Here is a 26,324-nt window from a genome sequence, read left to right as displayed (position 1 = left end):
TATTGAAGAGGATAGACATAGAAATATTGAAAGGAACCAAAATGTACAAAATGAAATATGAAATTGAAACTGAGTATATCTATAATGAAATGTACAAACAAATGTGTAAATATAAACTTAGCAAAATTTGTTTAATAAGCGATGCAACTATGAATTGAATCTACGTTAAAGGAACTCCACTAAGGTCCAAAATCCTAGGAACATAAAAATTTGAATGTTGTTGATGGATAAGCTGGGGCACTTAAAACAGAAAGATATGCAAAAGATGATTAAGAAATACCCAAAAATAAATTCAAAATTGTATTTTTTTGCTATTTTCAACCTGATATAAGTAATAAAATGTTGAAACACTTTTAAATTTTTGGTCATTTTCATAAGAAAAAGAATTATACTGGAAAAACGGAGTGAGCTAATAATCTGAATTTTTCACACATATTACTGGTCGATACCTATATCAAATGGAACATTAATCTCAAAAAATAATTTATAGTATTGTCATGTCAAAAAATACGTCAGTGGAGTCCTTTTAATACATTTGTTTTAATTATTTTACACTGAAACATATGTGTATGCATAATAATTTATAAATGAATACATCTTACTTTTCTGTACTTATTGTACTGCTAAAATGTAACTTGGCAATGAACATGTATATATTTTTGCTAATAAAACATTTGACTTGACTTCGAAAATTTAACAAATGGCATAGATAATTGTATTTCTTACCAGCTTTATATTTTAATGACAGAAAATTTCCAAAGTTATTATTGTAGAAATTTAATTAAGAGTAAGAGTACTACTTTGCCTGCTGTACTGCATGTAAAAATTGGGCAAATAGATATTGTGACAATTATTCTTGTCCAGTTATATTATAATTGGTTTGAACATTTAAACAGAAGTACAGTTGACTCTCGATAACTCGAAATCCAAGGGACTGGGCATTTTACTTCGAGAGAAACGGAATTTGAGTAACGTGGATCTGCCGCCATTACGTTGACATTCGTACATGTATATACATGTACCTGATTGAATGTGCAAAGAAGTAGGTTTGTTATTGTTGATAGCGGCAATGCTGCAATATTTAACCGTTGAAATGACTGTAAATCACTTACAAATACAAATAATAAATGAACAAAAATATATTATTCAAAATTTAATACATGTATATTAAAAGTGAAATATAAACACAAGCATTCGTAGCAATGACATAAATGCAAGTTTGTCAGTATCCATCAGTACTGCACATGCTTTTAATACGCACTCATGGTAATTCATGTTACAATAAAAGCACAATAAACACATTTATTTCAACAACAATATATCTAATGTTTGAAGTAAATTGATCATCGACGAAAACGAAAGTAGCAACTATAGTGAACTGGAAGTACATATTAATGTATGCAATATGACGGAAAATTAATTATAAAAAATGTCATTTACGTTGAAAACACACATCAATACCTAGGCTGGTACAATTAAATTAATTAAATCTTAATTTACTTATCTAACTGTTAAAACCAATTAAGTCCTGAAACCGATTAAAGCCACTTTCAAGACGTGCTAATAATACATGAATGACCGGCAATTAAAATTACTATGAAACGTGTGAATAACGAGTGACATCATCTCAACTTGATGTCGCAGACCTTTGATCAGTCGGCTGTTTTCACACTTCGACTAATTGAGATGAAAAATATGTTGGACTTTTAATTGACGGGACCAAATTTTCTTTTCGACTAAACAGGAGTCTCGGTAAGTCAAAATTTGACCTAAGCGGAGTTAAAATACAAGAGATAAAGAAGGAAATTTGACGGGACTTTAGAAATTCTTCGACTAACGCGGAATTTTGAGTAAAGCGATTTTGACTTATTGAGAGTCAACTGTACATATAAATGACCAGGCAACCACAGTGAATGACTCACAGCCTCAAACTTGTGTACCAGCTGCATAACTAAGTTGTACAGAGGTATTGTTTGTTTGTTTGTTTTGGATTTTACATCACATCAACACATTATAGGTCATATCGAGACATTCCAGCTTTACTGGTGGAGGAAGACCTCAGGTGCCCTTCCGTGCATTATTTCAGGCACGAACGGGCACCTGAGTAGAACCACCGATGTTCTGTTAGCCAGCTGGATTTCTTCCTCACATGAAAGAATCCAAAGTCCCTGTCGGGATTCGAACCAAAAGCGGTGAGGAGAAGTGTCGATACAGTGGAATGGAATCAGAAATTATCTTGTAGAGCTCATCAGAAAAAATTATAAACATATATATGTTCCCTCACAAAACTTTCTTCATATATGGTACAAACTTATAATTTTCTGCTACTCATTTCTATCAGTTGAGTTGTAATTTTGGCACACCTGCTACTGGAGTTTATCACTGGAGTTAGAACACTCTGATATAACTGATTCTGAATTCCTTGAACACCTGCTACTGGAGTTTATCACTGGAGTTGGAACACTATGATATAACTGATTCTGAATTCCTTGAACACCTGCTACTGGAGTTTTATCACTGGAGTTGGAACACTATATTATGAATTCTGAATTCCTTGAACACCTGCTACTGGAGTTTATCACTGGAGTTGAAACACTATGATATAACTGATTCTGAATTCCTTGAACACCTGTTACTGGAGTTTATCACTGGAGTTGGAACACTATATTATTGATTCTGAATTCCTTGAACACCTGTTACTGGAGTTTATCACTGGAGTTGGAACACTATGATATAACTGATTTTGAATTCCTTGAACACCTGCTACTGGAGTTTATCACTGGAGTTTGGGAACACTATATATAACTGATTCTGAATTCCTTGAACACCTGCTACTGGAGTTTAATCACTGGAGTTGGAACACTTATGATATAACTGATTCTGAATTCCTTGAACACCTGCTACTGGAGTTTATCACTGGAGTTGGAACACTTTATATTGATTCTGAATTCCTTGAACACCTGTTACTGGAGTTTATCACTGGAGCTGGAACACTATGATATAACTGATTTTGAATTCCTTGAACACCTGTTACTGGAGTTTATCACTGGAGTTGGAACACTATATTATTGATTCTGAATTCCTTGAACACCTGTTACTGGAGTTTATCACTGGAGTTGGAACACTATATTATTGTTTCTGAATTCCTTGAACAGTTGCTACTGGAGTTTATCACTGAACTTCTATTGATGAATTTCTCATTGTTGTAGATTTTTGGATCCCTACAGTTTAAGTGTCATCAATTAGTCCACTAGAATGTCTCATTCCATTTTCATGTTGAGAAAAACAAATGTCAATTCACTGTCCTCCCAGAAGTTTGTGTCTCTCTGATAATAAAAGAAATATATATTAATATCACTTATTATTATCTATTTAGGAAATAGATAATATTTCGAGTGTATTGTTGTAAAATAATGCAGGCTTTCAGTTAAAATGTGCAGGAGTATAATCACAAAGACCGATATGCCTGAGCGATAAATTGGAAAGCATTTGAACGATAAACCATGCATTTTTATACTACAATGAAAGAAAAATTAATATCTATTTCTATTCATATATGCTTTTTAAAAGAGAATTCATAAAAATATGTAGAACTACATTGAGCATAAAAGTAATTTCCTTGACGTCATTTGTTCTGATTTTACATTTTAACTTTTGCATGTAATATGCATATAAAATGTTCCTGTAACAATAAATTGCAGGAAAATTATGTAAACAATGAAATCACCCTGAAATAATTTAATTTGACAAACTTATATGATTTCATGTTTTTCTAAGTTCTAGTAATTTTATTCTACATGTATTAACTTTAAATTTCTATAGATACAAACATGGATAATGCAAAAGAAATGCAGTGTTATATTTTTGCTTAAGAAACGTTTTCAGTATTAATCCTCAACATACTAGATATCTGTACTGAACTTGTCCATTTCTCAATATATATATTACCATTCATTATTGTACGGACTATAATATTACACGCAGACCATCTTGGTCTGCATGGTGCAAGCAGGCTTAAGTTTAGTTAATACATTAGTCATTTTTTATATTCATATGCTGATTAAATGCTGGATAAAAACAAATTATTTGCATCATCTTATTGCAACACAAATCACATACATTACTGACATTCACAAATAAATTGTAATGGTAATAATAAACTATTTCAATAATCGCGAGCATTTGATTTACCTGATAGAAATATCATGTTCATTTTGTAAATTGACTAAATTAATATATGAACATGGAAAAATTAAGAAATTGGTACTATATATTTTAATGGTAGTGAAACTTGTTTACTAAACCATCTGTTGGTTTTGCTGTTTGAAAGAAGTTAAAATCATGCAACACTTTTACCAGGAATTTTCTCAGCTGATAAATTTGCTTTGAACAGCAGTCTCTAATGACTAAGAGATCTTAAATATATATCTATTGAGTTTCAAGTGAATACCTTCAATATTTTTGAAAACTGTTGTCTATGTAAAACATACAAAATAAATACATACAGTCAGAGCCTTTCTCCAGCTATTTTGGGGAAAAAAATCCCCTGACTTAAATAGATGAAAATTATGCATCAGTTTCATTCTAAGAGTAATTAACATATATATTTACCAATTGATCTGTATATGTAAGTCTTTTTATAAAAGGAACATATCTTAAACTTCACAACAGTAGAATCAGTTTCATTCTAAGAGTAATTAACATATATATTTACCAATTGATCTGTATATGTAAGTCTTTTTATAAAAGGAACATATCTTAAACTTCACAACAGTAGAATAGTCCAGACATCAACACTCTGTTTCCTATAAAATACAAAAAAAACTTAACACAGAAATAACTAGAACTGCCACTATCATGGCGTGAATACCCCAACATACCACTTTGTCAGAATCAACAGTGGCCATTTAGAGCTCAAGGACAACCTCCCTGCCAAATCTGAGGTTACTAAGCCAGTGCATTGCTAAGTAATGTATTCTACATGCTTCAAATGTGAAAATGTCAAAATCAATACATTGCGGACAGGACATTCTTTAGCAATTGAGAAGAAAAGCTTTTTTTGTCAAGGACCCTGTGACCTTGACCTTTGACCCAGTGACCTCAAAATCAATAGGGTTCACCTTATAGTCATGATCAACATCCATGCCAAATATGAAGACTGTGGGTCAAAGGAATCTTAAGTTAATGGGTGGACAAACTTTTTGAAGTCAAAGTCCCTATGACCTTGACCTTTGATCCAGTGACCTCAAAATCAAAAGGGGTCATCTACTAATCATGATCAACATCCATGCCAAATATGAAGACTGTGGGTCAAAGGAATCTAAATTTATTGGGCAGACAATCTTTTTGAAGTCAAAGTCCCTGTGACCATTGACCTGGTGACCTCAAAATCAATAGGGGTCATCTACTTATCATGACTAACCTCCATTCCAAATATGAAGACTGTGGGTCAAAGGAATCTTAAGTTATTGGGCGGACAAGCTTTTTGAAGTCAAGGCCCCTGTGACCTTGACCTTTGACCTGGTGACCTCAAAGTCAATAGGGGTCATCTACTAATCATGACTAACCTCCATGCCAAATATGAAGACTAAGGGTCAAAGGAATCTTAAGTTATTGGGCGGACAAGCTTTTAGAAGTCATGGCCCCTGTGACCTTGACCTTTGACCTGGTGACCTCAAAGTCAACAGGGGTCAACATCTAATCATGACTAACCTTCATGCCAAATATGAAGACTGTGGGTCAAAGGAATCTTAAGTTATTGGGCAGACAAGCTTTTTTAAGTCAAGGCCCTTGTGACCTTGACCTTTAACCTGGTGACCTCAAAATCAATAGGGGTCATCTACTAATCATGACTAGCCTCCATACCAAATATGAAGACTGTAGGTCAAAGAATCTTAAGTTATTGGGCGGACAAGCTTTTTAAAGTCAAGGCCCCTGTGACCTTGACCTTTGACCTAGTGACCTCAAAATCATTAGGGGTCATCTACTAATCATGACTAACCTCCATGCCAAATATGAAGACTAAGGGTCAAAGGAATCTTAAGTTATTGGGCGGACAAGAAAAAACCGACGGACGGCCGGACAAGCTGATTCCAGTATACCCCCCTTACAACTTTGTTGTGCAGGGGTATAAATACAGAATATATTTGCATAATACAATCTTTGAGAAAGTCCTGAAATCTATAATGTACAGTAGATGTTTTTCCTAAACCAAATATCACAGTGTATATTAATTTATCAATTAATTATTTCATTCATTAATTCAATTTTATTTATTCAGAATGAAAGTATAAAAGTATTTATATACTTTTGCTGAATGATAATATATCATATATACGAGAAAATAAAAAGAATAATACAACTCAAAACAAAATTGTTATTACTTAATAAATATCACGCATAACTGATTTTGAATGTGACTGTAAAACTGTTGACAAAATTTCACCATAAGGCCAATGATGAAATTGTTAAATAAGTAGAGTAGTAAAATAATTATACAAGTGTAAACCAAGAATATAATAGTCAATGCATTAGTATTTCTCATTTTAAAATCCTTAGTTAGAATTGACTGCACTGTCCCCTAACTACTGTCAAACATTGTTGATATGTCCACAGTCAATCGCCTGTAATTTTTCAAAGTCTCGGCAATTGATGTCACACGTTTGAATTGTGATTGCAAAGGCAAAGGTGGTATAAATGAAGTCATTTATTCTGACAACGTCTATTAAATAGCTCACGATGTTTTGGCGTATTTCTGTAAAATATACCAATCATAAAGGGCCTGTCATCAGCGCAAATTTATGCATTTTGCCGGGTGTGCGTTACCATGATTTTGAAATTCACAGTTACGGACAAGCTATTTGAGTTATCAGATAAGACATAGTATCAACTTATAGGTAATGTTTTCTGATTAAGTGCGATATATAAAAGTAATAGTTTGTGACAGCACAAGTCCAGTTTATTTATGATCATCCCTCGTATATATATCAGATGATATGGTCTATATGAATAAGATATAATCACCAATTTATTAGGATATTACTTATTCAACAGACCAGAAACATTTGAGCAATTCTTGAAGAGGACAACCTAATGATCATGGTGAGATGTGAACCCATGCTTTATTTTTCAAGCATTCAAAATAAAAGTAGAAAAAATAGTAGTGACGTAGCATCACATGTCTGTCAAACCACACACCACTTACTGCAGAAGTCATTGTGTTTATACTGTATGAATTGTTTAATTCACTGATATTGAGTGATCTATTATTATACTTTGGAACAAAATTTGTGGTAAAGTAAATTGACTAATAAGAGTTTTGTCTGTTGCATTCTTACCTAATTTCCATTTAACGATTCCCGGATGCTGGCAGGCAGTACATCTTAAATCTTTCCATCAAGAAAAGAGGTCCTGAAGAATACACAAAAAACAACTTTTGATTTTATCATATAACACAAAACTACACAGATGTAATAAATACACTTTGAATAATACCAAACAGACCATAGAGATGACTTGAATTGGGGTTCTTCAAAACTATTTTCTATCCCACACCAAGTTGGGTCTATTTCTGTACAGGGGTGACAACAACAATAGCCTTGTACGGAACATTAATCTTTCTATGTTGCTTTATCATTCACAATAACAATATCAACACATCAAGTCACTTAAAAAGCAAATTATTTGTATGAAACAAAAAAATATCAGTGATTGTTTCTATCGTCATGATGCTGAAATTTTAAGCACAGTGCTGTAACAGACAAAGAAACACATTTCAAAAATGTGCACGCAGATCATTCCATCGTTCAAATTTCTTGTAGCTAAAATAATTCAAGGTCACATGATCACAAGAAAACAAACATGTTTACATCGGTAAATTAATGATGAGAGAATTTACACACCTTTTTTAAATAATGAAACAACAAATTATAAAATATAATTGATACACGACACATGCTTATTAAGAAGACAGAGCTTGAATAGGTCAAGATCATGTTTTCTTGCACATTTAAGTGGCACAAATTCCGGGTATAATTTACTGAAAGTGGAATTTAAGGACTCATATTTTTTTTATTTTACCTGGCAACTGAATTCCACGAATTAACAATCTTACCGTTCACAAACCACCAAATTTATGCCCTGAAATTTAAATGATTTTGCAGTACCTTCAATACTTTGTGCTCTGGTAAACCAAAAACACAAACCTTTTCTTTAAACCTGCTATTACAGGTTTCCCTAGCTAACTTATAATTATAGAAACTTATATATCTTTGCCACATTCTTTTGCAATAAAGTACATAATATGTTGAAATCATATCACAGCCTAATTAAATTTAACTTGAACAAGTGCTGTCAGCAGAGAGGTGTTGCTGACAAACATTATATATTTGATGTTACAAAAACTTCCTTCAAGAAATAAACAATTAAGAGTAATTCTGAGAGTATTGGTTAAAAAAATGGCCATAATTCTGGCAAAATATCTAAGTTAGAGTTATGGGCCAAAAAATGGCCATAATTCTGGCAAAATATCTAAGTTAGAGTTATGGGCCTTGGATAATTATGCTCTTAAGTTACTGTGTGAAGTTTCAATTATTCCCTTTAGTAGTTTTGGAGATACCAACATGCATGCAAAAACTTACCAAAGTGTGACACCAATGCCTGGGTGTGTACAATAGCTCACAGTTGTAGACCATAATTGTAAACTCAAGTATTGCAAAGACATTATCAATGAGGCAATCATTTTGTGGGTTTTCATGGACAGGCTAATCCACATAATTGAACTTGACCAGTTATATACTTTTATGTAATCAGAAAAGTGTATTGCTTATCAAAATGCCCGAAAATAAACAAAAGTAAATGTCACATAAACTTTTCTAAACACTTACATGGACATTTCATAAAATCACCATCTATCTGTTCGATATTTCAATGTGCTATTGTCCTTGAATACAAGATCAAATGCCGTCCCACAAACACACTTGTCTAAACCTGTATTGTTGGCATCATGACACCAGCAACATGCTGGACTCACGTTTGTACAGATCTGTACATCTTGTTGCTGAAATGGAACAAATATAAACCTTTTCTCTACACATGCTGATCAACATTCCTGTAAGGTTTCCTGACTGTAGGTCAGTTACTTTTTAAGCTACGTGCGACACAAGAAGAGAACGGACAGATGGACGGACAAGGGTAAATCTAAATGCCCCTCCCCCTAAAGTGGGGGCACAATAACCAAAAACATTGCAGGAAACTGCAAGTACTGTCTCAACATGGATGCTGCTATCTTTTTTTCTTGGCTATATCCCATACTGAATGGTAATATTTCTTGAAATCAGTTGCTATCAAAATATTGTCATTTTCTTGGTTATTTTAAGTAAAGTAATATATTTTGTATTTCTTATTATGAAAATGACTCGTATGGAGCTAAAATGTGTCACACTATTATACCTATAGTATACTGTATTAAATTTCATACAACAATAGAAGTATACAAGAGGACCATGATGGCCCTGAAATCGCTCACCTGTATAAAGGCCCCTGGGCCAATGCCAATTTTAAACCAGGGACTTTTATTTGAACAAACTTGGTAGACAGCCATAAGAAGATGTATCATGATAAATATCTAAGCTCTAACTCTTAGGAGTTTCAAAAGAAGATTTTTTAAAGTTTTTACTATATAAATATAGGAAAAAACAATACCCCCCCCCTTGAGGGGCCAATTTTGACCCCAGGGCTTTTATTTAAACAAACTTGGCAGACACTAACTAGAAAATATTTCATGCTTAGTATCTAAACTCTAGCTCTTTTGGTTTTTTAAAAGAAGATTTTTTTAAGTTTTTACTCTATACAAAAGAATGAAAATCAATGACCACCTGGGGCGGAACCAATTTTGACCCCAGGGCTTTTATTTGAACAAACTTGGTAGACATTCACTCGAAGATGTTTCATGATTAATATCTAAGCGCTAGCTATTTGGGGTTTTGCCAACAAGATTTTTAAAGTTTTTACTATTTACAAATAAGGAAAATCAATGACACCTCGGGGCGGGGCCAATTTTGACCCCAGGGCATTTATTTGAACAAACTTGGTAGACACCAACTAGGTGATGTTTCATGCCAAATATTTAAGCTCTAAGTCTTGCGGTTTTCTAAAAGAAAATATTTTAAGTTTTTACTATATGCAAATAAGGAAAATCAATGACCCCCGGTGTCGGGCCAATTTTGACCCCAGGGCTTTTATTTGAACAAACTTGGTAGACATCCACTAGAAGATGTTTCATGCTTGATATTTAAGCTCTAGCTATTTGGGGTTTTTAAAAAAAGATTTTTTAAAGTTTTTACTATATTCAAATAAGAAAAATCAATGACCCCCGGGGCGGGGCCAATTTTGACCCAAGGGCATTAATTTGAACAAACTTGGTAGACACTGACTAGGTGATGTTTCATGCCAAATAATTTAGCTCTAGCTCTTGCGGTTTCAAAAAGAAGATATTTTAAGTTTTTTCTTTTGGTTGCCATGGCAACCAGAGTTCTGCTTGGAATTAAATTCTTTGAACAATTTAAAGTTGACTACTAAAGGAATATTCCTGTGAAGTTTGGATGAAATTGGCTAAGTGGTTTATGAGGAGATGTCGTTTAAAGTAAAAGTTTATGGACAGACGCCGGACGAAAAGCGATCACAAAATCTCAACTATGTCACTTTGTGACAGGTGAGCTAAAAAATCATTCACTACCATACATATTAAGATGTTATACTGCAAAGAATATTTTGCATGATGATAAAGTTTTTAAGGGGAAAAAAGATATAGTTGTGACTCTCTACAATGTAGTTTAGTATATAGTATAAATAACGTCATATTTTTCCCAAAATTGACTTTCATATATTTTTTCCCCTCCCTACTAGCGCCCAGCATCTCCCCCTTTTTCCTAAAAACCCCACTGGATTTGATGAACATGTGAAACTATTGTCTAATGATCTTTATATCGACTTTTGGTGAAATTAACTAGGCCACCATTGTTCATCGTTAAAACTTCATGTTGCTAACTAGTGTACAAAATTAACACATGAAACAGAAACAGACATAGATACATTGTAAATGTAATAAATAAGTTACCTTTATTTGTAAAGTGACTAGTTCTCCTTCAAGATTAACTCTGTTAGGTGTTTGAGCACGGAGAGCATTTCTCTTTGTTCATTTGTATAAACCGGATCTCTTCTTCCCCAGCTTGCAACTCTACGTTACCATTCCGGATCATTTCATCTACAAAAGATGATATTAAACTGATAAATCTATGAGAAAGAGCCTTAATTCCAAAAATATATGTGCCATTATTTAATAAGAAAAGGAAAGTTAATTGCTGCATTTTGACATTTTTCTGCACTAATTATTTGTAACTTTACCAAGTATTCAGAATACACAATTTGATTTTATAAGTTATATTGAAAAAAAAAGACATTTCAGAATGAGATTCATAATTGTCTGATGTCATTTTATAATTTAAACATGTAGTATGTAATTCAAAATGTAAATTGATCTCTTCATTTAATGATTAAACAAAAATCAAAGTATGTATACTTGTATTTTAAGATGAATGTACAAAAAGCTTTACCTTGAATGTTAACTTTTTCCTAGAAAATGCACACCTCCTCATTTCTTTCAATCAATTTTCTTTCTTTCAATACCTCTGTGAAAAAAAAAAAAAATACAGTAATAGTTAATTAAAGAAATGAAAAAGTTATGAAATATACACTAAGCAACATTTATCACCTCTGTTTGGTTGCTATAGAAACTTAATTTTTGAGGCCATTATTTACCTTAAAAAGTTTAATGAAGAGAATTATGTGCTTCTTATCTATTTAAACATTTTGTTCATAAATGTTCATATACATGTAGTAGGTCAGGTTGTTTCCCTTCTTTGTATATAAATAAATGTTCAGATTTTTGACACTTAGGTTATAAATTTGTTACTTCCCTTTTTTGTAGTACATGAAATTATAATGTGTTGTGTTTTGTAAAGTAGTTTGTACACAGCATATCAAGTATACTATAAGCGATTAAAATTGTCAAGGTAAAGAAGATCTCAGGTATAAGACTTTAATGATTTTGTTTTTGTTAATTATTCTGAATTGATATTTATGAAACTTAATGTTTAAAATAACATGTTGATATATTGGTTGTTTAGAAATAATTATAACTTTGGTATATAAGGGTAAATTTCATTGGCATCATTGGTAGCAAAGGTTGCAAAGCCACGCTACTGCCCCTTCTCCTACCTAAATTTGTTAGGTACTCTTTTATTAATAGTAAAAGTAATTTATTAGATATTCTTTTCTTAAAAGTAATAGTAAATAATTTCTCTTTTCAATTATTCTGAATTGAAAGTTCTTTGAATTTAATTGTAATTATTGTGAAGTAAGACTATTGTTTGTCAGATAATTGTTTGATAAATTGAAGTTTGTACATTTGAATAAAGAACATTATCATACATAAATCTGTATTAAAAATTGGAACTGTAAACTTGGTGTTTTGGTTATTTCCTACAGTAAAGGTTCAGACATAAAGAGACAAAGTGAGTCCAAGCTTCAGGCTCTATATAAATCAGTAGCAAGAAAAAGGGAGAGGAACTTGCTAAGCCCATTTGTGATAGTTTTGCAAACTGTCGCCTCGGAAGTAGCCCTCTCCTGCTACAACATAATATTTTACAAATAAAATTGACTATACATGAACAAACTAAATTTGAATCTGTAGATTTTTTTTTCTTAAACATGTTCTCTCCATTGACATAGACTACAAATGTTATCACAGTCATCCGGAAACAATCATACAAACCTCTCATTCCTATGTGTTATGGCTTTTTCATATCTATTTCTTAATTTTGTCATCTGTTCCTCTGCCTGATTAATCATAGTGTTCAATTTTGAAATGTCCATTTTCTGTTGTTCACATTTTTTAATGCATTTCTTTCTCAATTCTTTGCTGCTTGGCAACCTCATTCCTCAAACCATCTCTCATTACTATACTGTTTATATGTTGTAATCTCTGTTTTTATAGATGTCTGAAATATAGTTATCAAAATGAAATGAGCAGTTTATGTTATAAAAAGAGACATACATTCAAATGACAAAATACTAATGCAATCATAGCAGATGAAATTTGTAATAACATTAAAATGTAAATACTAAAATCGATATACTAACAACAAAAAGGAAATATATGACACCAGAAGGTGAATACTTCATGTTCAAAATAAATGTAATGATATCATTATAACTAATAACATCTTCATTCAAATCCAATGATATCAAAATAGATAATATGCCAACAAAATCAATGTGCTATGATATCACAATAGATAATATGACAACAAAATCAATGTGCTATTGATATCAAAATAGATAATATGCCAACAAAATCAATGTGCTATTGATATCAAAATAGATAATATGACAACAAAATCAATGTGCTATTGATATCACAATAGGTATGGTATCATAATGATCATGTGACCAGATTTTATACTGTTAAAAAGTATAAACCTATGTAACAATACAAAATTCATAGTTACGTGGTACACTTGCATTAACAGTTAGAATAACTCCCAGAGGCCTATGGGAAATTAAGATTTCAAAAAAGTGAGGGGTAATAACATCATTTATCCACTATGACATCATAATTTATATACTATGACATCGTAATTCATACATAATGACATAATAATAGGTGATATAACATTATAATTTAAATGCTATCATAACAATGATTTGACATCACAAAATATGTTATTACATCATTATTTAAGTTTTGACAATAGAAAGAAGCATTATAATTAAAATGCTAATATCACAATTGATATAACAACTTAAGATATAGCAAAAATGCATCAACATTCCAGTATCTCTGAATGACAGCAAAGCAAGTGGTGTAACATAATTATTGTTCATTCTAAAATCATACGTACCTGTCTTTTTGAGTGACTGCTGTGTCATTCTGTAAGATCTTGATCTTCTCTCTCATTTCTGCCGCTTCTGTGTACATGTCTGAATAAAGTTCACACACTTGTTACGATCATTCTTTATAACATCATACAACTTGGCAAAATCTGCAATTTTAAGTCACCCATTAAAATACCTTTTCTATAATTTGTACAGATTACATATCCAAGTTTTATTAATTAAGAATTTTTATGGCACACAAATTGCTACAAATTTATGCTTAATCATGAATTGGAAAATAACTAACGAGAAAACACTTTGATTTCAATCCAATTCTTTCTCTCAAAAATGTAATAAATAAATATCATTCTAACATGCTTCACACTATTCCCCTATCAGACAGATAAGGCAATCAAGTGCATTTTTACGCAACAAATTCAAATGCTTACATGTCATATGACATCAGATATGAAGTCAATAAGCCAAATGACGTCAATGTAGTTCAACATATATTTATCAATTTTCTTTTTTAAAAGGATGTTAGAATGGAAATAAATATTAATTTTTCTTAAAAAATAGTAAAATAATGCACAGTTTATTATTACAATGCTTGATAACTAATTACTTTGGCACATCATGATATTCTTGAGAATTTGAACTCAGTGCATTATTCTATAACAATGCAATCAAAATTGATACCTGTTTCCTAAATAGACCCTTTGATCAAAGTGAAGTAGATTATAAGTATGTATAGTTATGTCTAACATATAAATCTATAGTAACAATATCGACATTTTATAGAAACTTACTTGACTTGACATCTCAGCACGCATGAAATCTCGAGCTTTCTGTTCCCTTTCATCAGCCTAATGAATCATTTTGTAAGCAACTTTAAATATCTACACTTTATATTCAAATACATGTGCTTGACAAGCTTATATAAACAAGTTGTCACCTTATTGCAGTAACGAGTTAAGTCCATCTAAATTTAATAGGAGTTAACCAGTTATTGCACTAAGGTGATAAAGTATGTGAAAGAATGAAACAAAGAATAAAAACAGAGTATTCAAAACAATAATGATCAAGGATGTATATAGTAAATGAACTGTAAAGTGCATATATCTGTGTCTTGAAAAGTTAGCGAATCTAAAATTCCAGATATTTTGCATGAGGCAATATTAGAAAATCATGCAAGGGCAGAATTTAATTACTGGCTGGGTGATATCTGTTCTAGAGGAAATTTTCGTGGTTTTTGTCAATTTGCGAAATTTGCCAATATTTCCGCTTCGCTACCTTAACCACTTATACAGGAATGTCATAAACATTGCTCACTGAAAACAGCAAAACAAAAATAAAGAATCAAATCAAAGAGTATACTGTAATTAGTTTAGAAAACAGGATACAATAAAATACCTTAATAGCAGCCAGTCTTGTGAGTTCAACCACTTCAATTCTAAGATCACTTTGTTCATACAATAAATTCTGCTCCTCTGCTGCACTAGCCTCTAGTTTAACATGCCTCAACAGCTGTTACAGAATTCTGATATATATATATAACACATAGAATGTTATCATTCTAAACTGATGAAAGCTGGTTAATGTTGTTTTTTAAATCTATAAACTCAGTCTTTAATAATGTTAGTCTGGGTAGATTTTCAGCAGTTTTAAAACAAACAAAGAGTAACTGTAAAAAAAAAAGTCAAGTTATATTTTAAATTGATCTAAAAATTTCAACAAATATTTTATTTTCAAAAAATCACATAAAGTAAATGAAATAAAAAAAAATGTTTTATACATTATTATGTCAGCTAAAACTTATAAGTTATTAGAAGGATTTTAGTTTATTCACCTTTAGTTAAAATTGGCTAATAATGTTCTTTGACTAATGAAATTTAACATTTACAAATGATCAGCAAAATACAATATTTATACTTACATTTAGGCAATATACCTATGGTAATTGAAACAGTTGGGAATTAAGTTACAATGTTCTTTAAGCAAAAAAATCCTTAGTCAAGACCTTACTAAAATTTTACTTTATTGTGTAATGAAAGAAGAATTTGTACACATAATTATTCAGAAGTGTAAAAAGTTTCAGATTTTCTTACATCTTTTTTCTTCCCAGTTTATCAGCTTCTTTTGCATTCTAGTTTGGAACAGTGTTAACTTGTACACACTTCAGTGTTGTTATATTTTCTGGTCCTTCGGGATCATTGATGCCAACACTATAAAGTGTTGAGAATTGAGTACCGCTCAAGCCGGTGCTAGGGGGCGTGAGGGATGTTGCACTTATTCATTATCCCTCATGTATAGACTCAATCAAACCGAGTCTGCAATTCTTATGTTATTTTGTTGTTATTAATGCTTCCGAGGGATCACTTTGTTTCCAGAATTTTGTACCAAATCACCCTGTCAATATATAAATCTGATTTTAAAAATTACATTTTATTTTAGCCATTTCTTTTCTTTCTTTTTTGTATAAGAATTTTAAGATTATATAGTCTGTTGATCAAAGAATAATAGATAAAATTAAATGTCTGTTCAGTAATCACAAGGGTTTTTTTCCCCTGAAGAATTAAATAAATTTTGACACAATACTGAATATATGACAATCTAGATTTTTTTTACAGAATGCACTCACTAAGTATCAAAATAACTCCAAAAAAAAGTTTGTTTTAATTTTCTTAAACAAAAAAGTAATACTTACAATAAAAATTTGAAAATATCAACTTTAACTTGTTTGTTAATATTTTCAAAATGTTTTAAATTTCATAGAATTTTAAAACCAACTTTTGGCCTAATCTTTATTGTGTCCTGCCTACTTACTTCTTAAAGAAAATCCAATACTACAGTTACAGATCAAACAAGAACTATCACTAAATGTGATTCATACCCCCACAAGACTGCTTCGGAAATGAGGATGTTACTAGTAACAGAATACCTTGTAAAAGAACTGAAATATGGAGTTATGGTTGTGGGCAATTAAAGATAGTTGTGGTTCTTGTATGTTGCATTTCCTTTCAATGTGGTTGGCCATTGATGAAGTTTTATAGAATTACTCTGTAATAAGTCCAGAAAGACAAGGAAAAGGAACAAAGGGCAATAACTCTATAAATACTGAAGATGGAGTTATAGCTCTTGTGCACTGCACTTCCTCCTATTGTGCTTGACCATTGTATGAAGTTGTTTTGAATTCCAACCAGTACATTTTAAGTTATGCTCCGTACAAGGAAAAGTATCAAAGGGCAGTAACTCTGTATTTTGTCAAAATGGAGTTATGGCTCTTGTGCTCTGAACTTCCTTTTAATGTCTTTGACAACTGTATGAAGTTGTACTGAATTCCAAACAGTAGTTTTCAAGTTATGCTCTGGACAAGGAAAAGTAACAAAGGGCAATAACTCTGTAATTAATCAAGATGGAGTTATGGTTCTTGTGCACTGCATTTCCTCTGAATGTGCATGACCATTGTATGAAGTTATATTGAATTCAAACCATTAGTCTTCAAGTTATGCTCTGGACAAAAAAAGCAATGGAAAAGTAACAAAGTGCAATAACTCTGTAATTAGTCAAGATGGAGTTATGGTTCTTGTGCACTGCGCTTCCCCTTATTGTGCTTGACCATTGTATGAAGTTGATTTGAATTCCAACCAGTAGTTTTCATGTCATGCTCTGGACAAGGAAAAGTAACAAAGGGCAGTAACTCTGTAATTAATCAAGATGGCGTTATGGTTCTTGTGCACTGCACTTCCTCTCAATGTGCTTGACCATTGTATGGAGTTACAATGAATTCCAACAATTAGTCTTCAAGTTATGGTCCGGACAAAAGAAAGCAATGGAAAAGTAACAAAGGGCAATAACTCTGTAATTACTTTAGAAAGGGTTATGGTTCTTGTGCACTGCACTTCTCCTTATTGTGTTTGACAATTGTATGAAGTTGTTTTTAATTCCAACCAGTAGTTTTCAAGTTATGGCCCGGACAAGGAAAAGTAACAAAGGGCAATAACTATGTAATTAGTCAAGATAGAGTTATGGTTCTTGTGCACTGCACTTCCTCTCAATGTGCATGACCATCGTATGTAGTTATATTGAATTTCCAACCATTAGTCTTCAAGTTATGCTCTGGACAAGGAAAATGCAATGGACGTCTGGACCGACCGACCGACCACCGGGTGACTCTTATATACCCCCCACAAACTTCGTTTTGGGGGGTATAAAGATATACATCTACAATTTACACTGTTAGTGTATTGTACAATAATGGTAAGGCTAACCTGAAGATTTTCCATTTTTTCAGTGAGTTTTTCATATTCTTTACTATCCATGCTGACTTGTCTATTAAATGTATCTACATCATCTTTCAATGTTTTAACCTCTAGCTGTCTCTGAACAATTTCTTTCTTTATATCATCACATGCTTGTTGTAACTCTTTGATTTTCTTCTCGATTTCCTGAAATACCACAAACATTATATTACTAAAAAATTACCAAAGTACAAACTGCTAAATTTATACAACGGACCTGTCTTCTTTAAATTTCAATTTGGAATACTATTTAATAGAATATAATTACTTAGATGGAATTTTTTTACAAAAACAACAACCCTTCAATTGTTTTGAAGATACCAACTTGCACATAAAAATTTAACCTAAGTGTGACAGCCACGACAAGATAGATGCAGGCACCTGGGTGAGCACAATTGCTCAAGTTAAGTTATTCAATAGACAAGCTAAAAAAAAATATTACTATTTCAAATATATTATCAAATAATTTTGCTTTAAGACACATTTGCACAGGCAGAATTCCTGAAAACTATACAAATGTGTTGTAAAATTGTATTACTTCATATTGTCACATATCAAATGAGTATTTGCTTGGAGCCAATGATTAAACGTCTTACCAGCTTTTGGCATTCTAGAGTACTCTCTTTTATTAATTTCTTCTCCTCTGTAGAGTTATAATATATCAAAATTATTACATTTTAAAGGAGTCAAAATAACAAAACAACAATAAAGAATTACAAATACATGTGAGAGAAAATTAGAAATGATTATGGATGCTAACAAATAAATGTTAAAAAAAAGGCAATAACACAAAGAAAACAAGAGCACCGTTAGGCGGAACATTATATGCCCGGAAGTGATTTTCTTTTTCAGTAAAGATGAAGCATTTGTAAGACATTGGAATTAAATAAAGTATTACCTCCTTCAAATAACAATCCTCCAAGGAAGTTTGAATATTGTGGGCCAAATGGAACTTAAGTTATGCTCTGGAAACTGTTTTTCAGTTTAAAGGTAATAGTAACCTTGACCTTTGATCTTGTGATCCCAAAATCAATAGGGGTCTTCTACCCGATATGCACAATCATCCCATGAAGTTTTAACACTGTTGGCCAAATGGAACGGAAACTGTTTTCAGATTTAATTCAAAAATGTAATATTGAAATGGATTTAACGGATGATAATTTCATATCTTACAGTCAATCTCTGGGTAAACATTTTTTTCAAATTAAGGTAACAAAACAATTAATGCAATTTTTCTGTATAGATGGTTAAAATAAAACATGTTACATATTAATAGCTGTTTGTTTATGGTAAAAATAATTTACAATTTGTACATTGTAGATTATCTGCTAAAATGCATGTTCAGAAACAGCAAAAGTGTGACAAATTAATTTAGTTACTTACTTACTTTTTAAGTATTTCATGTAAAAACTCTGTGTACTTTGCTTTCAAATGGGCAATTTTGGTACCAGTCAGCTTTCCTTCATGAAATAACTGAAATATTCCAGTATGTTATAAATATTCTTTTCCATAGCAACTCACTTGATACTTGGTAACGTGGCCTGTCTAATGTAATAATCATTTTAAACCAATCTGACCATTTAAGAAAAAGCATTGTCCCCAGATAATAATCAATTTTCATTAACAGTGTTGAGTGAGCACATTTATATTCACATATTTATTATTAAGTTTATTTCAATTTTGAAACAATATATCTATCACTTCAACGTTTCAATTAATAAACAAGAGTCATACAGAATTATTATTGAAAGAACATTACCATTACAGACAAACTATTGTAAAAAGTCAAAATGATAAAGATACATGTAACATACAGAATATATCTTAATTAAGGTCAAAATCTCATTTTCCACAAAGTTTTTCAATATACACATATATAGAAACTTCAAGAAAAGTCATTTTAGTGTGATTTGAGTACATAAGATCATTTTTAATATTTTTGTCTTTATTTTGCCTGAATATTCCTTTAATGGAGTCTTTTTCATAGTCATTTGCAATCAAAACTATACACATAAGGAAAATCAATGACCCCTGGGACGGGCCAATTTTAACCCCAGGGCCCTTATTTGAAATTGGATTGAACAAACTTGATAGACACCAATTAGACGATGTTTCATGCTAAATATCTTAGCTCTAGCTCTTTAGGATTTTTCAAAGAAGACTTTTAAGTTTTTACTATATACATAAAGGGAAATATAAAATGACGCCCCTGGGACGGGGCCAATTTTGACCTCAGGGCTTTTATTTGAACAAACTTGGTAGACTTTGACTAGATGATGTTTTATGCCAAATATTTCAGCTCTAGCTCTTTCTGTTTTTTTAAAGAAGATTTTTAAGTTTTTTCTTTCGGTTGCCATGGCAACCAGAGTTCTGCATGGAACTAAATTCTTTGAAAAGATTTTAAAGTTCACTACCCAAGGTACATTCTTGTGAAGTTTGGATAAAATTAGTATAGCAGTTTATGAGGAGATGTTGTTTAAAGTAAAAGTTTACGGACAGACACCAGACGGAGCAAGGACGCCGGACGAAAAGCGATCACAAAAGCTCACCATGTCACTTTGTTGCAGGTAAGCAGCACTGAACTTTCCATTATAAATTAAGTAATGCTTCTTAATTACAGCTGCTACAAGGAAAAACATATAATATATGACTTACTTATTAAAGGGACTCCACTGAGGTTTTTTGACATGATGGGACTGGAAATATTTTTTTTGAGATTAATACTCCATTTGATGTAGATCTAAACTAATAACTTGTGTGCGAAATTTCAGAGCTTTAGCTTGCTCCGTTTTTCTAGAATAATTATTATAATAGTGAAAAATGACCCAAAATTCGAATTGAACTGAGAATAAGCACAAACATGATTTTCAATGTATTTCTTGTGTATTTCTTGGTTATATTTTATTAATATTTCTGTTTCAAGTGCTCATGTTAATATCTATGTGAATTTTTTTTTATGTTTTAAGCTTATAAACCTAAGTGGAGTTCCTTTAAATGATAGCAATAGTATCTTACAGAAATTTACTGTAAATAAACAGCTTTTGCTTAAGTTATGAACCTACTCTTATACTGATAAATTTATTTCAGTTATGAAAAGCTATGTAAATCTTTCTCAAAACATGAAAACTGTATTCACTTCCTTGAAATTATATATTGTAACTTAAACACTATCATGAAGATTTACAACATAGTATAACATAGTTAACATTTTTGCAAATTACCTAAATTACATATTTACAGTTGAACTTTGTTAGCTTGTCCTTGGATAGCTTGAATACCTCCCTTGCCTTGACCCCATTGCCCAGTCTTTGCCAACTTCCTATGTTATATATATTGTTTTACCTTGGATCACTAGAACACAGATTGCTGGAACACTCGAACCTGATCGCTGGTCACTTCTGCAGAAATATAATGTAAATCACATCTCGGTAAAACACAATAAGACAACAAAAGTTGTGGGTTAACATGTTCTAAATTAGTGACAGTTGGCGTCACATGTTTTTTTAACACCTTGTGATTGTGATAAAGGCAATTAAGGTTAATTGATACAAAATTAGAGGTGTTACCAATTTGTTTGTTATGATAATATTGTTTATTTGCCGTGTTAAGTAACAATACAAAGAAAATACCATGTGAAATAAATAACTTTTTCCAAGTGTTATCGGCTTACTTTAACTATAAACTCAGTGAAAAGAAAAAAAAGAAAAAAAACAAAACTTTCTGTTAGTTTGTAGTATTTGAAATGTCTAATAAAAGCATGCCCAATTTATAACACATATTTAAATGTTTTTCATTGTATCTACTGTCTAAGTCGATATATTGTCGATATTTGTCTCTCGATATATCAATGCAAAATTTTCCATCAATGACAGCCCTAGTGTACTGTGAGTTATTACTCATTTGAAAACACTGTAATGTATTCTTTACGACAATATTACTTAATATTTAGAAGAAATGACATTTTCGACAAAATGATGTACTAACAAAAAAAATGGAAACGTATAATTTAACATGTGACCGATGTATGTGAGCTGGAAAACCTTCAGACATATGTCAGATGTAAGATATAATACAATACATGATAATAGTTCAACCTCGGTTAGCTGTAACTACAGATCTCTGGAATAAATGTGCTGGCCCTGCGAGATTGAGAGAACAAAGTTTTACTGTATATATTAATATATAATATTATCCAAGCATTTTCAAAATACAACTTCAGTTTTCATAGCCTACATATCAGGCCAGGACAATTTAACCTTAAAAGGAATTTAACCTTAGAATTTAGTAACTGGAGATATTTAGCTACTGTGGTGCTCACAGACCTTGGTACGAGATAGGTTGAGTACGTGAGTAAATGCTTCATAACCTTGATTGGCTGTAACCCCTGACAGGCAAAGGGCCATTTGGGATTCTGGGAAAGTGATATACCTCTAGAAGCAGCCGAATGCGGTGCTGCAAAGAGCAACATTGACATAGGTGAAACATAATCGATTCAATATGACGGTATAGTACATCCGCTGGTACAACAAGACTCTAAGATAAGATAGTACAATAATTACATATATCAATATGAGATAGGAATTACTACAACTACCATCAGGACACAATACACTAAGATCATCTACTGAGACACGTGAGCATAAAATTGGTTAATGAGTATTATGAATGCCCTAGAAATTTTACCTTTTGTATTATCACTAGGATTTCAGCACATATGTTTAAATTTCTACTTTCACTTTCAATTTATATACTGGCGACAAAACAGTAAATCATGTGGTGTTCTAATGAAAATTACAGGACATCGAAGTTAATCTACATATTGTGTCAGCTATTTAATCCTTCCTGGCCCCGTGTTCACTAAGAAAAGATCAGGATCAGGATCAAGTGATCCTGATTTTATTTTCATTGTTTAATGTTACTAAAATTATTTGTGTTTTGTTGAATTAAATTGTAAATATTCAAAATGTAAAAATATGCTGATTTGCAAGGAAAACAAACTATTTTGGGATAAAAATCAAGAAATAACAACACACAAATACAAAAATATTTGGATCAAAATAAGGATCAATTTTAGGATCAGGATCAATATTTGGATCAACTGTAAAATGCCCATATCTTGCAAAATTAACAAATTAATTTATTCTAAAATTTCATATACTTGCTATTTCAAGTCCAGTTTTATCAAATTTATAATCAGATATTTATCTATGAGGATAAACAATGAAGAATATCAGGGTTTTTAAATTTGATCCTGATCTTGATCCTGATCCTTGAATCTTTGTGAACACGGGGCCTGACTCCTGAAGATTTTCCCTAAATGTTATCCTTGGTAGAATCCTGTGTTTTTAATCTGTGTTCGTGACTTCTGTCAAAATAGTTAATCTCAAGATGTTAAAGTTTGGTAGATCTAACACAACAATTTTTGTGACATAATAGCTGACAGTTAATTTATATATTTGCTTGATTAAGCTGTTTAATAAAACTTTAGAAACTTTAAAAGGTATTTGTAATTTTTCCGTCCTTAATTTCTTTACCTTGAAGTTCAAACTGAAGACACTAAATAAGCAGATGACGTGTAATGTAATCACGGCGAGCAGTCAAAAGAAATTAACTGTCTACATAAAAACAACACACAGCCATAGAGGGCAGTTGCTGTCTTCATAATCAAATATTGCTTTTACCTCATTCTCTTACTGATAGAAGAGATCGCCATCATCCCAACACAAACTTCTGTCTGAAAAATGCCATCTGAAACTGTAATAATACTTAATGAAGAAATGGGTAAATACAGAATCAGATGTTTTAAAGAAATACCACAAAAGAAAAATGACTATATTATTAATATATTGGCCAAATTTTGTACCATGAATTGTTTAATAGGTATAGTAGCAGGAACTTTGCCCGAGGATTGAACTAAGGGCCACTGGATAAATAATCTGATGCTCTCTCTATTGAATGTCCAACTAAAATACATCAGTTTAATAAACAAAGTTTATAGAAAATTTCTTAAAATTGAAACAAAAACATTGTTGAAGATCATTTTAAGCATTGAATTATTAAAGATAACGTTTAACGGCGACACTTTAATTGCTGCAAGTTATCCAATATTAGCACATATTCAATAATTAGAGTACTAAATAGAACTCCAGGTATTTGTTTATGTTTGAGCAGAATTATGATTGATAGATAATGTCAAAATAACGAATGAAATAAAATAAACGACATCGCCTGATCCAAACATTATCACAACTATGAAATCTTGAGCCCTGCAAATTATCCCTAATTAATATAAATAATTTGAATATTGTTTAACTGGGTTCAATGAACACCATGCTAATTCTAATGTTGAGACAGATTAATCCATATATCACAGTTATAAATATCAATTAATGTCTCCCGTTATATAATGTGAATAAATTTACTACCTGTACATTTCTTCACCATATACCACATATAACTGTTTATAAAAACTCTGATCTAGGATAGCTTGAGATCAAGGGATCAAAATAAGATTGATCATACCCTTCCCATGATCAATATATAGTACTTCTCTCCTTGAAATCAAGAGTAAATAAGATTTACTGATACACCAATTTTTTTTACACTATTATACTATTATATCTTTATAGATTGATAATCTAAGTAAGGGATTAGTATATACTGATAACTCTTTATAGTAAATAAAGAGGAGAATTGTATATATATATTATGTATGCCAGCCCACAGCACAATAGCTTATATGATATCCATTATCTTATTCACGTATCATTATTTTCCACATATATTAACTGTATCTATAGGAGAATATAACATATAAATGAATATATATTACTACATATATTACTCACAATAGAAAAACTGATTTCTTCATATTTCTTTGATCAAATACACATATAAACATATATTCTCATACTTTTGGCACAGACTGGTACAATACATTTAATGTAAGCCTACCCTTGCCAACTGAATAATATAATACAAAAACATAACATTGTAGAAATATATTATTAATATATAAAGAGAAATAAAAAAAGAACAGCGAAAAACCAATAATAGCTCAAACAATACACAGAGAACATATATACATAATTTGGATGCACATATAATATCATCCGATAAATAATAACATAAATTACATGTCATCAATAATACTCGGTGATATAAGATAACAATATTGAAGATTATTGTGTGTGATATTTACACTTGACAATATTGATAGTGCTTCATGCAATATATACAATTAATAAGCCAAGACAATGCAGTAGGTGCGACATGGTGTCGACCTCTAGTGAGCCAATTTCAATGATAATGAGAAACCATTTATAAGACAGAACAGAGAGACAAGCAACCAAGACGTAAGACCAGATAGAACAATAGAACATAGAGATACATAAATCTATACCTGATAATTATGAATAATAATATGATTCACAGTAGATATAAAGAGGAGGTAGTCCGAGACAGCTATTGCTATTGCAAACACACAGCACCCATATATTTCAAAAAAGGGCCATACAAAATACTAATACACACATAGAGCGTATAGACAATATAGACGCGAGACTATAGGCTCAGATACATCTGAGATATAGAATATTCTAATAGAGAAATGGCTAGGGAGTTATAGAAGGATACCGGACCACTTATATAAATTAATTAAAAGGGGCCTAAACAATCTGCAAGTCACTTGAACCGATGACTGCATGCACAGACTAGAACATTTAATGTAACTGTACATTTATGGATATAAAAAAGTGAATGAATTGCACCAGTAAGTTATTGAGGGCAAGTGTACACGGACAAGCATTTGATGTATCATGGACAACAACACAGAAAAACACACTTTATTTATCAAGGAGACCATAACATACGGACTAATCTATCACCGGAGAACCCGATGCAATATGCGCAGACTTAGAGCATAACAGATCAAATCCTGATAAAAGTTTCATTGAATTCATTTAGAGTAAGAGAAGATGTCCGGCACTTATAAAATTAAATATATATAAAGGCACGTAACTACTGAACAAAATTTAGAACCTGAAATGCATGACATGCACACTAGACTGAAAAGAGTACTAGATACAA

At 31.6% G+C, this 26,324-nt stretch overlaps 2 long non-coding RNA genes across 2 annotated transcripts; both read right to left on the bottom strand.

Moving 5' to 3' along the window:
* Positions 1-2,950: 2,950 nt before the first annotated feature.
* On the bottom strand, positions 2,951-15,454 carry LOC132746029 (uncharacterized). Its single transcript, XR_009627934.1, has 10 exons — positions 15,349-15,454; positions 14,745-14,801; positions 13,962-14,102; positions 12,833-13,058; positions 11,613-11,687; positions 11,117-11,263; positions 8,886-9,058; positions 8,080-8,139; positions 7,338-7,410; positions 2,951-3,326 (listed from the first exon to the last, which is right to left on the bottom strand). It is a non-coding gene; the product is annotated as an uncharacterized LOC132746029 (long non-coding RNA).
* A 595-nt stretch (positions 15,455-16,049) lies between these two features.
* LOC132746028 (uncharacterized) lies at positions 16,050-24,121 on the bottom strand. The gene is made up of 5 exons (XR_009627933.1): positions 23,918-24,121; positions 21,458-21,634; positions 19,624-19,709; positions 18,207-19,340; positions 16,050-16,344 (listed from the first exon to the last, which is right to left on the bottom strand). It is a non-coding gene; the product is annotated as an uncharacterized LOC132746028 (long non-coding RNA).
* Between the last annotated feature and the right edge of the window lie 2,203 nt (positions 24,122-26,324).

The sequence above is a fragment of the Ruditapes philippinarum genome, unplaced genomic scaffold, assembly GCF_026571515.1.
Source record: "Ruditapes philippinarum isolate M1 unplaced genomic scaffold, ASM2657151v2 ctg11796_1_1_1_1, whole genome shotgun sequence".
NCBI classification, from domain to species: domain Eukaryota; kingdom Metazoa; phylum Mollusca; class Bivalvia; order Venerida; family Veneridae; genus Ruditapes; species Ruditapes philippinarum.
Note: the sequence above shows the minus strand (reverse complement) of the source record. Positions and strands in the feature narration are given on the sequence as shown.